Source organism: Oncorhynchus mykiss, chromosome 11 (genome assembly GCF_013265735.2).
Source record: "Oncorhynchus mykiss isolate Arlee chromosome 11, USDA_OmykA_1.1, whole genome shotgun sequence".
NCBI lineage: Eukaryota > Metazoa > Chordata > Actinopteri > Salmoniformes > Salmonidae > Oncorhynchus > Oncorhynchus mykiss.
In genome coordinates, this window is record NC_048575.1 from 8,983,136 (window position 1) to 8,999,115 (window position 15,980).

General features: G+C 43.8%; 2 long non-coding RNA genes across 2 annotated transcripts; both read right to left on the reverse strand.

The window, feature by feature from the left end:
* Positions 1-5,268: 5,268 nt before the first annotated feature.
* On the reverse strand, positions 5,269-7,255 carry LOC118937305. Its single transcript, XR_005034547.1, has 3 exons — positions 6,761-7,255; positions 6,583-6,652; positions 5,269-6,431 (listed from the first exon to the last, which is right to left on the reverse strand). It is a non-coding gene; the product is annotated as an uncharacterized LOC118937305 (long non-coding RNA).
* Positions 7,256-12,979: 5,724 nt separating this feature from the next.
* Positions 12,980-13,459, reverse strand: LOC118937306. Its single transcript, XR_005034548.1, has 2 exons — positions 13,246-13,459; positions 12,980-13,109 (listed from the first exon to the last, which is right to left on the reverse strand). It is a non-coding gene; the product is annotated as an uncharacterized LOC118937306 (long non-coding RNA).
* Positions 13,460-15,980: the final 2,521 nt, after the last annotated feature.

The following is a 15,980-nucleotide window of genomic DNA, read 5'->3' on the forward strand; positions in this document are numbered from 1 at the left end:
ACTTGTTTATTCCACCTTTCTGTTTTAGATTGACACCAAATGACTTGGTCCGCTCACATAATATTAACTTATTTCTATGTACAGGTGATTTTTCAATAGGTCGGTATGTTGTCAAGGAGTGGTGATAGGGACAGTGGTGGAAGATATACTGTTAACTTCACACTGATGTCGGTTTCACATGAACATACAGGGACAGTGGTGGAAGCTATACTGTTAACTGCACACTGATGTCGGTTTAACATGAACATACAGGGACAGTGGTGGAAGTTATACTGTTAACTGCACACTGATGTCGGTTTAACATGAACATACAGGGACAGTGGTGGAAGCTATACTGTTAACTGCACACTGATGTCGGTTTAACATGAACATACAGGGACAGTGGTGGAAGCTATACTGTTAACTGCACACTGATGTCGGTTTCACATGAACATACAGGGACAGTGGTGGAAGCTATACTGTTAACCGCACACTGATGTCGGTTTCACATGAACATACAGGGACAGTGGTGGAAGCTATACTGTTAACAGCACACTGATGTCGGTTTCACATGAACATACAGGGACAGTGGTGGAAGCTATACTGTTAACTGCCCACTGATGTCGGTTTCACATGAACATACAGGGACAGTGGTGGAAGCTATACTGTTAACTGCACACTGATGTCGGTTTAACATGAACATACAGGGACAGTGGTGGAAGCTATACTGTTAACTGCCCACTGATGTCGGTTTCACATGAACATACAGGGACAGTGGTGGAAGCTATACTGTTAACTGCACACTGATGTCGGTTTAACATGAACATACAGGGACAGTGGTGGAAGCTATACTGTTAACCGCACACTGATGTCGGTTTCACATGAACATACAGGGACAGTGGTGGAAGCTATACTGTTAACTGCACACTGATGTCGGTTTCACATGAACATACAGAGACATGGAAAAGTATTTCCCCCTTTATGGTTCTCTATTTTTACTTATTTTTTTTACTGTTATCAGATCTTCAACCAAAACCTAATATTAGATAAAGGGAACTTGAGTTTATAAACTTATTTTATAGTTATTTATTTTCTTTCATTAACAAAGTTATGCAACACCCAATACCCCTGTGTGAATAAGTATCTGCCCCCTTACTCTCAATAACTGGTTGTGCCACCATTCCAAAACACACAATCAAGTATACATGAAAAGGGATTAAAAGCAACAAATTTAAAGTTTTGGAATGGCCTACTCAATGTCCAGACCTAATCCCATTTCAGATATTGTGGCAGGACTTGAAACGAGCAGTTCATGCTTGAAAACCCATGAATGTCACTGAGTTAAAGCAGATCTGCATGGGACAGTTTGCCAAAATTCCTCCACAACAATGTGAGAGACTGATCAACAATTACAGGGAATGTATGGTTGGTTGTCATTTCAGCTGAAGGAGGCACAGCCAGTTATTTAGTGTAGGGGAGCATAACTTTGTTTAAGAAATAAATTAAATAAGTATGTAAATGTTGTGTTATTTGTTCACTCAGGTTCCATTGATCTAATATCATCTTTTGATTGAATATCTGAAAATATGCAATAACTTTTTCACAGCAGTTTAAATCCAGACTATTAAATACACTAATCAGGAATTAACTGTACACTTTTCTACACAATTAAAAAGCTGGAATATAGCACATCCCATAAAATATAATGACTTGTGGTTATTTCTTTATATCTGATTCATAACTAGTTGTTGTTGTGTGGAAGACTCACCTGACATAAAGAGACCAATGAGAAAAAACATGTTCTCAGGACAAGCCATGTGAGAACTCACACACCACTGATCACCTGAAACAGTACAAACATACACTTACTGGTGGAGTAACTTAACTCACACAACACATTAAACCATCCCCATATCAAATACACGATGTCCTTCAGTTGTAAAGCTAATACATGAACAAACAGCAGTACATTAGAACATATTGAATCTCATTACTCAGAATTAATCTCCTTTCATTTATTTTGAACATTAAAATGAACAGAAAATATAGTGAAGAAGTCGATACTTGCCTTAGACGGTAACGTAAACTGTCTACAGCAGAAACTGTCACACACATAGTGTGGTCTGACTAACTAAAGTGATGAAATTCATGTGGCATATCTCACATCTCATCAGTGAAATACTTCCTAATATGTGTATGAGAAATCATTTTAAAGAATACTACTGTATTTAATGTCCCTTTCTCGGGGTAGGACAGGTCAGCAGCATTTTGAAACGGGCCCCTGAATCACTAAGTCTGCCCCCAATAAATTGCTAAAATAAACTTTTGGCAGCAAAACCATATCCCTCTCCCGTATCTCCCGTATCTCCTGTATCTCCCTCTCCCGTATCTCCCGTATCTCCTGTATCTCCTGTATCTCCCTCTCCCGTATCTCCCGTATCTCCCGTATCTCCCGTATCTCCCTCTCCCGTATCTCCCTCTCCCGTATCTCCCTCTCCCGTATCTCCCGTATCTCCCATATCTCCTGTATCTCCTGTATCTCCCTCACCCGTATCTCCCTCTCCCCGTATCTCCCGTATCTCCCGTATCTCCCGTATCTCCCTCTCCCGTATCTCCTGTATCTCCCTATCCCGTATCTCCCTCTCCCGTATCTCCCGTATCTCCTGTATCTCCCTCTCCCGTATCTCCCGTATCTAACTTAACAAGTTTAGTAAAAATGCTCTCCTATCCAGGGTTGGACGACCGCATTTGGGACCCTGAGCTTACTTTTCTGCTTTAAACACATTTTGCCATCGTGCAGAGTGTCACGTTCTGACCATCGTTCGTGTGTGTTTTCCTTGTTTTAGTGTTGGTCAGGACGTGAGCTGGGTGGGCATTCTATGTTGATTGTCTAGTTTGTCTATTTCTATGTCTGGCCTGATATGGTTCTCTATCAGAGGCAGGTGTTAGTCATTGTCTCTGATTGGGAACCATATTTAGGTAGCCTGGGTTTCACTGTGTGTTTGTGGGTGATTGTTCCTGTCTCTGTGTTTTCACCAGATAGGGCTGTGTCGGTTTTCGTTACGTTCTTTGTTTTGTAGTGTTTGTGTCGATTCGTGTTTTACGTATCTTTATTAAACATGGATCGCAATCTACACGCCGCATTTTGGTCCGACTCTCCTTCACATACAGAAAACCGTGACACAGAGAGGAACATTTGCAATTTGATAATGCTGTTCTATACATTTTGCAATGAGGCTGAGACAAAATTAGCCATTTTAAAGCTAATTCCCTGATATTCAACACATTTTGCCATGAGGTCGATAGGAAAGGTTTCAGTTTTAAAGCTAATTTCCTGTAATTCTACATGTGCTATCATATGCTATCTGGGGCCGTTCGGTAATCTGTCCCTGCTCCTAATCTGCTACCAAAATAATTTCTTATTGAAGTGTTGTGAAAAGAGTGTGTCCCATGTGCAACAGGAGAGAGCCTGCAGGGCATGGGCGGCAGGGCAGACATGGGCCCTCTCTTCGACGGTCAAGTCTAGATGAGAAAGCTTTTGTCAAGTTGAAGTTCTTGAAGTTCTTTTAGCATGTTAGCTAATCCTAACCCTTTTCCGTACCTTCATCTAATCATCATAACCTGATACGGTAATTATCCTAACCTGCTGCATAAATTCTGCTAAACTTGCTAGAAAACAAAAGCTGTATCCCTTCGAGACAAATCCAGCTTCGACCTGCCCAAGGCCTTCTGGGAGAAGGAGACCCAGGAGCTGAGGGCGTACTTTACCCAGCAGGTGGAGGGAGAGCTGAAGGCTCTGGAGGACAAGGTCAGGAATTGAGAGGTGGAGGGACCAGCTGATTCAGAGAGAGAAGAGAGAAAGTATTGACTATTGGACATTGTACATTATACTACGCTGATGCTGCTATATGGTAGTACTGACAAAAAAGTACTAACAAGCTCATTTCAATTTTGTGGAAACTGCTTTGCCTATATGTGGATAAAATGTATGAAAATACAATGAAACGATGTGCCTGCATGCAGATCAGGCTACCACTCACTATCAATGGATATATGAGTAGGTATTAGGTGATAAAACAGAACCAATCGTACAGCTCTTTCCATGACATAGACTGACCAGGTGAATCCAAGTGAAAGCTATGATCCCTTATTGAAGTCAATTGTTAAATCCACTTCAGTGTAGACGAAGGGGAGGAGACAGGTTAAAGAAGGATTTTTAAGCCTTGAGACAATTGAGAAATGTGTTGTGTATGTGTGCCATTTAGAGGGTGTTTAGGCAAGACAAAAAATGGAAGTGCCTTTGAATGAGGTGTGGTAGTAGGTGCCAGGCGCACTGGTTTCAGGAACTGCAATACTGCTGTTTTTTTTTTATCTCACTCCAAACAGTTCCCGGTGTGTATCAAGAATGGTCCACCACCCAATAAACATCCATCCAACTTGACACAACTGTAGGAAGCATTGCTGTCATAATGGGCCAACATCCCTGTGGAACGCTTTCGCCTCCTGGTAGAGTCCATTCCCCGATGAACTGTGGCTGTTCTGAAGACAAAAGGGGTTTCAACTCAAAGTTAGGAAGGTGTTCCTAATGTTTGGTATCCTCAGTGTCTTCAGAAAGGACCCCTTGACTTATTCCACATTCTGTTGTTTTACAGCTTGAATTAAATAGAATGCCCATAACATGGTGCAGCCATCACCTTGAAAATATGAAGAGTGGTACTCAGTGATGTGTTGTGTTGGATTTGCCACAAACATACACATTTTATTCAGGACATAGAATTCATTTCTTTGCTCATTTTTAAGCAGTTTTACTTTAGTGCCTTATTGCAAACATAATTCATGTTTAGGAATATTTTAATTCTGTACATGTTTCCTTCTTTTCACTTTGTCATTTAGGTTAGTATTATGGAGTAAGTACAATGTTGTTGATCCATCCTCAGTTTTCTCCAATCACAGCCGTTAAACTATGTAACTGTTTTAAAGTCACCACTGACCTTATGGTGAAACCAGTGGAGGCTGCTGAGGGGAAGACAACTCATAATAATATCTGGAACGGAGCAAATGGAATGGAATCAAACGCATGGAAAACATGTTGGATGAATTTGGTACCATTCCACCTGTTCTGCTCCAGCCATTACCACGAGTACGTTCTCCCCAAATAATGTGCCACCAACCTCCTGTGGGTGAAATCCCTGTGCAGTGTTTTTCCTCTCCGGCGACTGAGTTAGGAAGGATGCCTATATCTTTGTAGTGATTGGGTGCATTGATAAACCATCCAAAGCGTAATTAATAACTTCACCATGCTCAAAGGGGTTTTCAATGTCAGATTTATTTTCTTTTTACCCATCTACCAACAGGTGCCCTTCTTTGTGAGGCAATGGAAAAGCTGTTTATATCTGTTTGAAAGTTGCTGCTTGACTGAGGGACCTTACAGATAATTGTATGTGTGGGGTACAGAGACGAGGTAGTCATTTAAAAATCATGTTAAACACTAGTATTGCACACAAAGTGAATCCATGCAACTCATGTGACAAGTTAAGTAAATCTTTACTCCTGAACTTATTTAGGCTTGCCATAGAAAAGGTGTTGAATACATATTGACTTTCAGCTTTTCATTTTTATGTCTAAAAACATAATTCCACATTGTGTGTAGAACAGTGACACAAAATCTCAATAGAATCCATTTTAATGAGATGTTAAATGTTGGACCAATAAGACCAAAATATTTCATGGGAATTGAATGTAAAGGTTTTTATTGCAGGGCAATTAATAAACAACCTGAAATTCAGTCTCAATTGATTCTTCAATTTAACACTCAACACAAAAACTGACAATAACTTCTAAATAGATATAAACTGAAAATAGATACAATTGTTATTCTGGCAACTGCACAAAAGAGGAAGATAAACAGTAACTAGTAGACGTTAACACCATTCTGCCATCATGTCGACTTACTGCACCAACTTCCTGTCTTGTATCAGACCACTGTCTCTCCAACTAACTGTGTCTTCTCTCCTCAGTCATCATCGACTTTATATGGTCTTAAACTGCCTTCAGTGAGCTAGTTGAACTCAGCAGTTCCTCTATACTGGAACCCATTAAACAGATGCTCTGTGAACTCAACACTCAAAATAAATGGTCTAAAATAAAGAGTAGCCTACATCATCATATCAACACTATAGTAACAGTTAAACACTTTTCATCCCAGCAAATTCTACAAACAGGCAGATAACTAAAGAGCACACAATTATAAATGTAACAAAAGTATCAATTTAAAACTAATACACAATGACAATATTGTACATAAAAACACTTAATACCCATTGGAAAAATAATTAACATGCACCTCTTTTATTGACTTGTGCTTAAAGACCATCTAGGTTGTTAAGTGGTGGTTACTGGTTCCCTCTACTGACCGTGGCCTGGTTAGAGCACACTGTCCCAACCGGGGAGTTCTGTGGAGAGAACACAGAGAAAGGAACAGTTGTCAGGACCGACACTTCAGAAGAATAATGACTTCATTGTTACAGTTGGTTACACAACACAGTATTCATTCAATTCTTCCTGAAACACACATTCTAGATGGGTTTTAAAGGTTTATTCTACCATTCCCACCAGTCCCTGCGAACGGTCTGTCATGTCAAACCCACTGGGGAGTCTAGATGTTCTCCTCCTCCTGGAAGACAAGAATAAAGGTATATTGACATTCATTTAGGTTTTCATATACAAAAGCACAATCAGCATGATAAATATGTAAAAATTGAGAATGGGAATATCTTTTTACCATGCAGAGAATACGATCAGGCTGAAAAGGAAAATCAACCCCAAGGTTTTTCCTACAATCTTAAAAACCTTTGGGTTAACAGGCTCTTCATGCCCTGTAAATAAAACACACATTATAGCCATCTGTTCCAAAAAGAGGAAACATTTTGCACATTGTCTAATATTACAAATTATACACATACTGTAGATGTACAGATGTAAGATCTTAATTTAGCCAGTATTGTTGCAGTGAAATAATCCTGCAGCAAAAGGATTTGAACGTTTCCTCTGTAATGTTGATCCATTGGTGGTGAGTCTATTAGCTGGACAAAATAAGGCTGCATGATAAGTGTAATACTATTAATATAACCACGTTTCAGTGCAGGATTCTGTTGAATATATGCAAATCACAAAGCTTATCTGTGTTTCCCACAATGCAATAAACTTCTAAGCAACAATACAGTGATCAAATTAAGATCCTAAAACCGTATCATACCTAGATACATACAGCAGCTGTCACGTTCTGACCATAGTTCTTGTGTGTTTTCCTCTTTTTAGTGTTGGTCAGGACGTGAGCTGGGTGGGCATTCTATGTTGTGTGTCTAGTTTGTCTATTTCTATGTTTGGCCTGATATGGTTCTCAATCAGAGGCAGGTGTTAGTCATTGTCTCTGATTGGGAACCATATTTAGGTAGCTTGTTTTGTGTTGGGATTTGTGGATGATTGTTCCTGTCTCTGTGTTAGTTTGCACCAGTATAGGCTCAGTCACTTTGGTTTTTTCTTTTCACTTATTTTGGAAGAGAAGAGAACGAGCGCCATTCTCCTTGCGGAGATGGTGCTAAATACATCAACACGGTCGGTCCCTGGGATTGGGCTGGCTAACACGATTAGGTTTGCTTGGAAGGAAAAGGAGATGGAGCCTTTAGGACGGGAATCTTTTGGAAGGATAATATTGATGGGGATTCTAAAGCTGACGGTGAAGGACGTGTTTTGTTTCCAAGGCAACTCGTTGGAGGGAGCATACGACGTGGCACTATATACAGAGGCAAAACACGATGATATCCTGAGAAGGGCAAGAGCAGTGGGAGGTGAGAGGCCGATGTGCCACTACGAAATAACAAGCCTGGCGAAGAATAATTTTAGGGTTGTAACTGTCAACATTTACAACCCTTACGTTAAGGACGAAGAGGTGAGGGCTTTTCTGGGGAGATATATGGATAACGTCTCCTCAGCAAGGCACCTCAAAGACTCCCTTGGGTTTTGGAATGGGAGGAGAGGTTTCCAGGCCCTCCTCAGAGAGGATCCAAAGGGACATGGTGGCTACCTCCATCCTCCTGCTATGTTCTCCCTAGGGGCTGACAGGGGGACGTTGTTTTATGCACGTCAGCCCCCATTTTGCAGACGCTGTATGGCCTACGGTCACATATTCGCCTCATGCAGTACAATAAAATGCAGATTTTGTGCATCTGAGGATCATGAGGCGAGGGATTGTGACAAGCCTAAGACGTGCCATGGGTGTGGCTCGTCAGCACACCTGTGGTGGGGGTGCCCGGCCCGTCAGCGGTCATATGCGTCTGCGGCTGGGGGGGGAGCAGGGGCGGGGGATGGGGGAAGAAGAGGAGGGGAAGGAAGCACGCCTCATGATCAGAGTACAGGTCCAGAGGGGAAGGCCACAAGGAAGGAGGAGGAGCAAGAAGCGGCGGAAGGAAGAGAGAAGGAAACGGAAGGCACGGGAGTAGGAGAACCAGGAAAAGCGGCGGAAGACGGCAACCGAGTGGAGGAGCATGAGAGAGAAGAAAGCGATGGAGGAGTGGTGGAGAAGGAGACGGTGGAAGAGCAAGTGGACTGGGGGGAATGTGCCCTGGTGGAAGAGATGAGGGGTATGGTGGAGGAGCTGGCGGAGGGGGGGATTGGTATCTCTCCACTGCCGTCATCACCAAAGAAGAGAATGAAGAGGCGGGAGCGATTGGCCGACAGTGAGAGGGAGGGGATGGCCAAGAGAGTGATGGGGGTGGGAGAAACCTCTGGGTTGCTGCTGGTTTCCACAGGCTCTCAATATCTGTTGGGTGGGGACACACCTAACAGGACTCAGGACTGGGTACAGGAGGAGGTGGGGAGTTTTTTGTTTGGGGACTCAGCCTCCCCAAATTTTTCCAATCCAGCTGCAGCACTGGGGAGGGGGAGGATTGTGGGGGTAGACCCAGGGTGCAGGGCACCCCGGAGCCAAACACTATTCCTGCATCCTGGGTTGGTGAGATGGAGGAAGAGGGGGGGATGTTGGGAGTACAGATGGTGTCATCACCGGTAGATATGGAGCAGGGGAGCATCGGGTGAGTCTCCTGTTTTTGTTTATTTCTGTCTGGGTTTAGAATTTGAGTGTATTACATGTTTTTATTTTATTCTTTCATGGGGTCTGATTTTACTTTTGTTAGTTTAAATGTAAGGGGTTTAAGGGATTGTGTTAAGAGGAGGGCGGTTTTTAGTTATTTGGAGGGTGTGGGGTTTGATTTTAGTTTTTTACAGGAGGTTCACCTGAGGGATGGAGGGGATGTTAATAGGTTTAAGAGGGAGTGGGACAAGGGGGAGTCGGTTTGGGGTGTTGGGGGGGTGCACTCATCGGGGGTAGGGATTTTGTGTGGGCACAGGGAGGTTAAAGTGGAGGATTCTTTTGTGGTAATGCAGGAGAGGGTTATACAGGATTTTAATACAGATTTAGGAAGAGGGGGGGATAGCAGTGCAGGCGCCATTGCCAGGCTAATGGCTTGCCATGGTCTGGTAGATGGTGGTCTGCACACTACTCCGAAAATGGACGGTCCTACATGGCGCAACTCCAGGGGGGTTGAGCGGAGGCTCGACTATATTTTTGTACCCAGGTCTTTGGGTAAGTTGTCTGGGCGGCTGTTGCCTGTTTTCTTTTCGGATCACGACGGGGTGCTCCTGCAGGTGGGGTCGCCAGTCTGCCTCTTTGGTAGGGGGTACTGGAAGCTAGATCGGGATGTGCTGGAGGAGCAGGCTTTTGTTGACGGGTTTTATGGTTTCTTTTGGAGGCTTGAGGGTCTCCGGTCCATGTGCGAGGGGGTGTTAGAGTGGTGGGATTTAGTTAAGGTGAGGATTAGGGCTTTTATAATAGGATATTGCAAGAGGAAAAAAGGGGAGGAGAGGAGGGAGGTGGATCGTATCCAAAGGTTAATTGAACTCGAGTACGAGGCAGGCAACCTCGGCGGGGTCGTTTGACTGGGAGAGATCCGCAACCCTAAAGGCGCAGCTCAGGGAGTTGCAGGAGCGGAAGGCTCGAGCTTTCCTGGAGCGTGCGCATAGTGGCTTTCTAGAACACAATGAGACTTGTTCTGCTATGTTCTTTAAGTCGGTTAGGGCCAGACAGAGTAGGAAGGTAATGCATGGCGTTAGGGAAGAAAATGGTAGTATAGTTAGAGAACCAGAGGATATGGTCAGGGTGACAACTGATCATTTCCAAGGTTTATTTAAGGAAAGGGAAATAGATGTAGAGCAGGGAAATGTGTTTTTAGAACACTTGTCCAGGCGGTTGCCGGAGGACATTAGAGAAGTGATGGAGGCCCAGATCTCACTAGAAGAGGTTGAGAGCGCTCTTAGGAGGATGGGAAAAGGGAAGGTGCCTGGGATAGATGGGCTGCCGGCTGAGTTTTATCTCAAGTTTTGGGGTATACTTGGACCAGTGGTCCTCGAAGTCTTGAAGGCCATCCTTGAGACGGGGGTCCCGGGGGGATCAATGGCTGTTGGTGTGCTGTCACTTTTATATAAGAAGGGGGAAGTAACAGACCTTGGCAACTGGCGGCCGTTGACCATGCTGTGTGTAGATTACAAGCTACTTGCAAAGGTTTTAGCAGACCGGTTGCGCACAGCCCTTCCCTACGTCGTCCATGAGGATCAGACGTGCGGGGTAGAGGGCCGCTCTATTAGATGGAACCTACAGTTAATCAGGGACTCCATCGCTTGGGTTGAAGATAGAGGACTGCCTTTAATGGTAGCAGCGCTAGATCAGGCGAAAGCCTTTGATCGCGTGAATAGATCATTTTTATTCAGAGTGTTAGGTCGATTAGGATTTGGGGAGAAGTTCATAGGATGGATTCGTACATTATATGTCGGAGCGGGGTGCCGAGTTAGTGTAAATAGTCACTTGGGTGACGTTTTTGACCTCTCGTCTGGGGTCAGGCAGGGGTGCCCACTCTCGGCTCTCCTCTTCGTTCTGTACATGGAGCCTCTGGGGGCTGCCATTAGGGCAGACACAGGGGTGGAAGGCTTGTTGATCCCTGGAAGTGGTGGGCTGCGTGTTAAGATGACGCAGTACGCCGACGACACTTCCTTGCTGCTGTGCAAGGACTCGTGCCTGACAAGGTCCCTTGCCATCTTTGGGGATTTCACCCGAGCGTCGGGAGCAGTTCTGAACCATGCAAAGTCTTCCGTCAAGTTTTTCGGAAGATGGCGCGGTAGAACGGATGTGCCCGGGGGGTTATCTCTCTGTGAGGGGGCCCTGAGGATTCTCGGGGTCCATTTTGAGACCTCCGGCTCAGCGACGCTAAACTGGAACATGCGTATCGCAGTGGTACAGAGGAAGCTAGCAATGTGGAAGGCTAGGTATGTCTTTTATGGGCAAAGTCCTGGTTCTAAAGGTGGATGTGTTGCCGTCTCTTTTGTATTTGGCGTACATCTACCCATTGCCGGCTAGTCTGAGGAGGCCTCTAGTGAGGCTTGTGTTTCAGTTCATGTGGAGTGGCAGGTGCGAGTGGGTCGCCAGGGCACGCATGCTTTGTCCCATCGGGGAGGGAGGTAGGGGGGTACCACATTTCCCCCTCAAGCTGGACGCAATTTTTGTTTCTTTCTTGTTAACGGAGCTTGCTCATCCAGTGATACACCCGTCCGGTTACCTCCTGCGGGTGTTCTTCTCGTATCAGGCGAGAAGCGTAATGGTGTGGTCTAACACGGGTCCTCGGGCGGAACAGCTGCCGTGGCACTTTGGTCATGCGGCCAAGTGGCTGCGTGAGCACCCTGAGGTTGAAGTTGTCCGAGTAGGTTTAGATCACAGGCACCTGTACGAGGAGGTCAGAAAGGCAGGGAGTCCGGCGCCTGTAGTGGGCATCTCGGAAGTGGTCTGGGAGGGAGTGCAGGCGCGGGGTCTGGACAACAGGCTCAAGGACCTGAATTGGTTGAGCCTCCATAAGTGCTTGCCGGTACGTTCCATCATGTACCGGTATAGTTTGGTGCAATCCCCCACCTGTCCAAGATCTTCTTGTGGCAGGGAGGAGACTGTGCGCCATGTCTTTTGGGACTGTGCCTTTGCCGGAGTAGTATGGGCTAGGGCACGGGTGTTGTTAGGTTTGGTAAGGGGGGATTTTGTATTGACGTGGGCCAGGTTAGAGGGAGGTGTAGGGAGAGCGAGAGGGACGGATAGGGACAGGTTTCTGCTCTGGCTTCTCATGAGTCTCTTTAAACGGGGGCTGTGGGAAGCCAGGCAGAACATGGTGAAGACAGGGAGAGATTGGGGGGTGGAAGGGATAGTGAGGAGGGTGGAAGGAGATTTGAGGGGGAGGATGAAGAGGGAGGAGAGGAAGTGGGGGCAGCATGCTGCCCGGGAGAGGTGGAAGGGGGGTTTAGGGCTGGGTGTCATTTAGATTTGTAAAGGGATAGATTAGGGACGGGGAGATAGGGAAAGGTAGTTTGTAGGATGACGGGGAGGGAAGATGCTCCCCTGAGGTTTTGTTTGGGGTTTTTGTTTTGTTTAAATTAAAATACCACTATTTGAGTTTGTATGGAAATTATGAGTTGTAAAGAATGAATGGTATTGATGATAATAAATTATTTTTATAAAAAATTTAAAAAAAGATAGGACTGTTTTCGGGTTGTGCCACGTTTACTGTTTTGTAGTGTGTTCATGTTGAGTTTCTGTCATTAAATAACCATGGACACTAATCACACTGCACTTTGGTCCTCTCCTTCCCAGGAAGAAAGCCGTTACAGCAGGTGTGTAGAAGTACCTCTTCTACATCCACGCATTTGAAGGGGTGTCCACATACTTTTGAATATTTTGTATATCTAACCTACGATTGTGCCCTACGTGCCCATTTTACCTTTTATAGCCAGCTGCACTTCATTCGACTTCCCACAGCCTTGACTATTTCTTCCTTCACAGAAGTACAGTCCTCCATCACCAACAGTCACATTGAGGGTGTAACTCTGTCCAGATGCTACCTGTGTTGTTTCACCCCCACTGATCTGGAACCAGGTGAAGTTTGTCACAGGAGGGTTGGCTGTACTGCTGCAGGTCAGATTAACACAGCTGCCCACTAATACTGGATCAGCTGGACTGATGGAGGCTGAGGTGTCCTTAGGAGAGACTGGGGGAGAGGGGTTCATTTAGAATGTATCTGGATATGGTATATTGAATAGTCTCATCAAAACCACTCTATTACAATCATCAGTGAAAACATGATAGAATGATCTATTCTACAGGAACCGGTTACTAAATCTTACATGAAACGTTAAGCATCATGTTATGTTCAGCTGTCTTGTTGCTTGTCCCTGCTGGGTAGACTGAGGTACAAGTGATGTTCTTCTCATGATGAAGATATGACGGAGTGAAGGTCACCGTGGAGAGAACTGATTTGGTTTGGTCTGAATTCTCCTGCAATTGGTTCTCAGGTGTGAACTGTGTTGGGAGAGTCCATGTCAGCTCAGGGGGGTGTTCGGGACAGCTGAGCAGTTCAAACTGACAGGGGTCCCTTCCTTCACCTCACCTGAGACAGTAATGATGGGACTGGAAGGAAAATCTGTAATACATTGTAGATAAATATATTTTACACTAACAGTTAAACTGTCCACTTGTTCAACTCTTATCTTTGATGCAAGGAATCTAAACTGGGAAAAAAAAATAGGTTTTAAGATAAATTGTCTCTTACCACTGACAACTATATTAACAGACTTATCAGGATCTGTTGCAAGGAATGGTTGACTCTCAATCCTGAAGAAGTATATATCAGAGTAACTGGTGGTTACATTGAAGAAGACTGTGGTGCAGTTCTTCTGGGACATGTTTCCAGTTATCTTCCCTTTATCTGTTGACCGTCTCACTACTGTTAAATATCACTCTGTCCGGACGCTCACCAAAGTTAGAGTTTTCTTTAATCCACACTCCAGAGGGTAGTATTGTGCTGTTAAATGTTTTCTGTGGGTCATGAATATCAAATGAACATGGGATTTGCATACAGGAGCCCGTCAGTACATCCAGTTGATCTGGCATTGTGGCGATCAAATCTCGTCGACCAAAACAGGCCAAAACACCTGCAACATAAAAGACAACATCAGGGAGGTTCTGATGTATTTTCAGTTCAGTCCAATGATATGTATTAACCCTAGATGACTGACAGGGGCCTCTGTTTGGAGGCAACTGCACAGCCATCTTGTTACTCCTCCTTCAATTTTATTTTTTTTAATGTCTATATTAGTTTTAGACAAGTATTTTCTATTACAGACACCTTGATGCAGACTTTTACATTATATTTTGTGACCTGCAACACTTCCTTCAGTAGAGATACCCTACCGTTTCTCCAGCCAATGATTGTATCTTGAAACTCACTAAATTGGTATTATCCAATAGCTGCTTCATCTTTGAGTCAGAGTTTTTCCTTTTTCCTATTTTCCTTTGCCCCCAACTATGTGAACCTGTATGTGGAACAATTTGAGGAACCACTTACAAAACAGAGACACACTCCCTACTTTCTAAAATCCTCTCATGGAAGAGATACATAGATGATGTCTTTGTGCTGTGGGAAGGAAGTCAGCAGGAACTAAATGAATTCCAAACTCTGCTAAACGAGAGCTCTGAATATCTCAAATTCACCATGTAGACTGTTGAGAGAAATATAAACTACCTGGACTTATGGATCATCAAAGATAATGATGCATTACAAACAGACTTGTACACAAAGCACAACAGACCTCAAAACTCTGCTGCGTGCGGATAGTTTGCATCCCCTTCCCGTCAGGAATGATCGTGACAACCACCGCAGCTAAATCAGGTGTAACAACACTGACTATCCAGTAGCAGCTCACTTTGTTGAAGCTAACCATCCCATCTCCTCACTCAAAAACACACGCATATACACACACATTGAGCATGTTGGCCTACCAAGGAGAGGAGGTATTTAAAACATTGACCCCTACTGTCTTAATATTGACTTTGATCTCAGGCCCTTCTTATGAACAATTAGTTTGATGAAGAAGTCTTTTAAATGAATGTATTCTTCCTACAGTTTATCTTATTCTAATGTTAATGATAACAATAGGCTATTATATTCAATATGATGTAAACTATTGTCTTTTAACAGTTTCACTCAATTCACTCTAATTAACCTCATAATTATGACACACCCCTCACTATTGTTATTGGTTGCACTAATTACACTGTTTGTCTACATAACCTGGTTCAAGCATTCATGACTTTACCCTGAAGAAGGAACAGTGATACCGGAACATTGGTGTTTTACCCAATAAATTACTGGGAGTTTATATATATATATATAGAGTGTTCAACTCTCTTTGTTTTTATAGCTTACAGTGTATTCACCGTTAGTCAGCACCTCTACACTAAGTCATTTTCTCTGGGTGTGCTCCAGATAATGCTTTTTATATCACCTGAACATAACAAATACAATAAATAAACATGTACAGATATTAAAGTATTTTATTTATAGAGTACTAACTTTACTGTCCCTTCTACAACAAAATACTGAAATATATGTAATATAGTCCTTGAAACATTTGATTTAAATACTGTAGAATTCCATTAATTATCATGGAGGACTGCTTCTTCTGGGGAGTACCATATATAGAGACCGGTGGTTTCATAGTCTCTCATTGGCCGTTACATAGCATTAGAGATCCAGAGTTTATACCATCACTGTTACAGTCTCTCCCAATAATAATAGTTGTGGAAGGACCACCAGAGGGCAGGCTGGGCTCACGGATAGTAGCCCAACAAGGCATGTTGAGACAAGGTAACCAGAGGTAATTAAGCACAGCTGACGGTCATAATGACATATTCTCTTTCCCCTATAAGAGAGAGGATGGAACCAGCAGGGAGAGGAGAGATTAACCCTCTCTGTAGAATGGCTACCAAGAGAAGGGAGCTAGCCAAAGAAGATCCATTAAGACAGTGACAGATCTGTGATTGTTGTTAAAGTTTAAAGATAATCGTCTTGTGTTCCTGT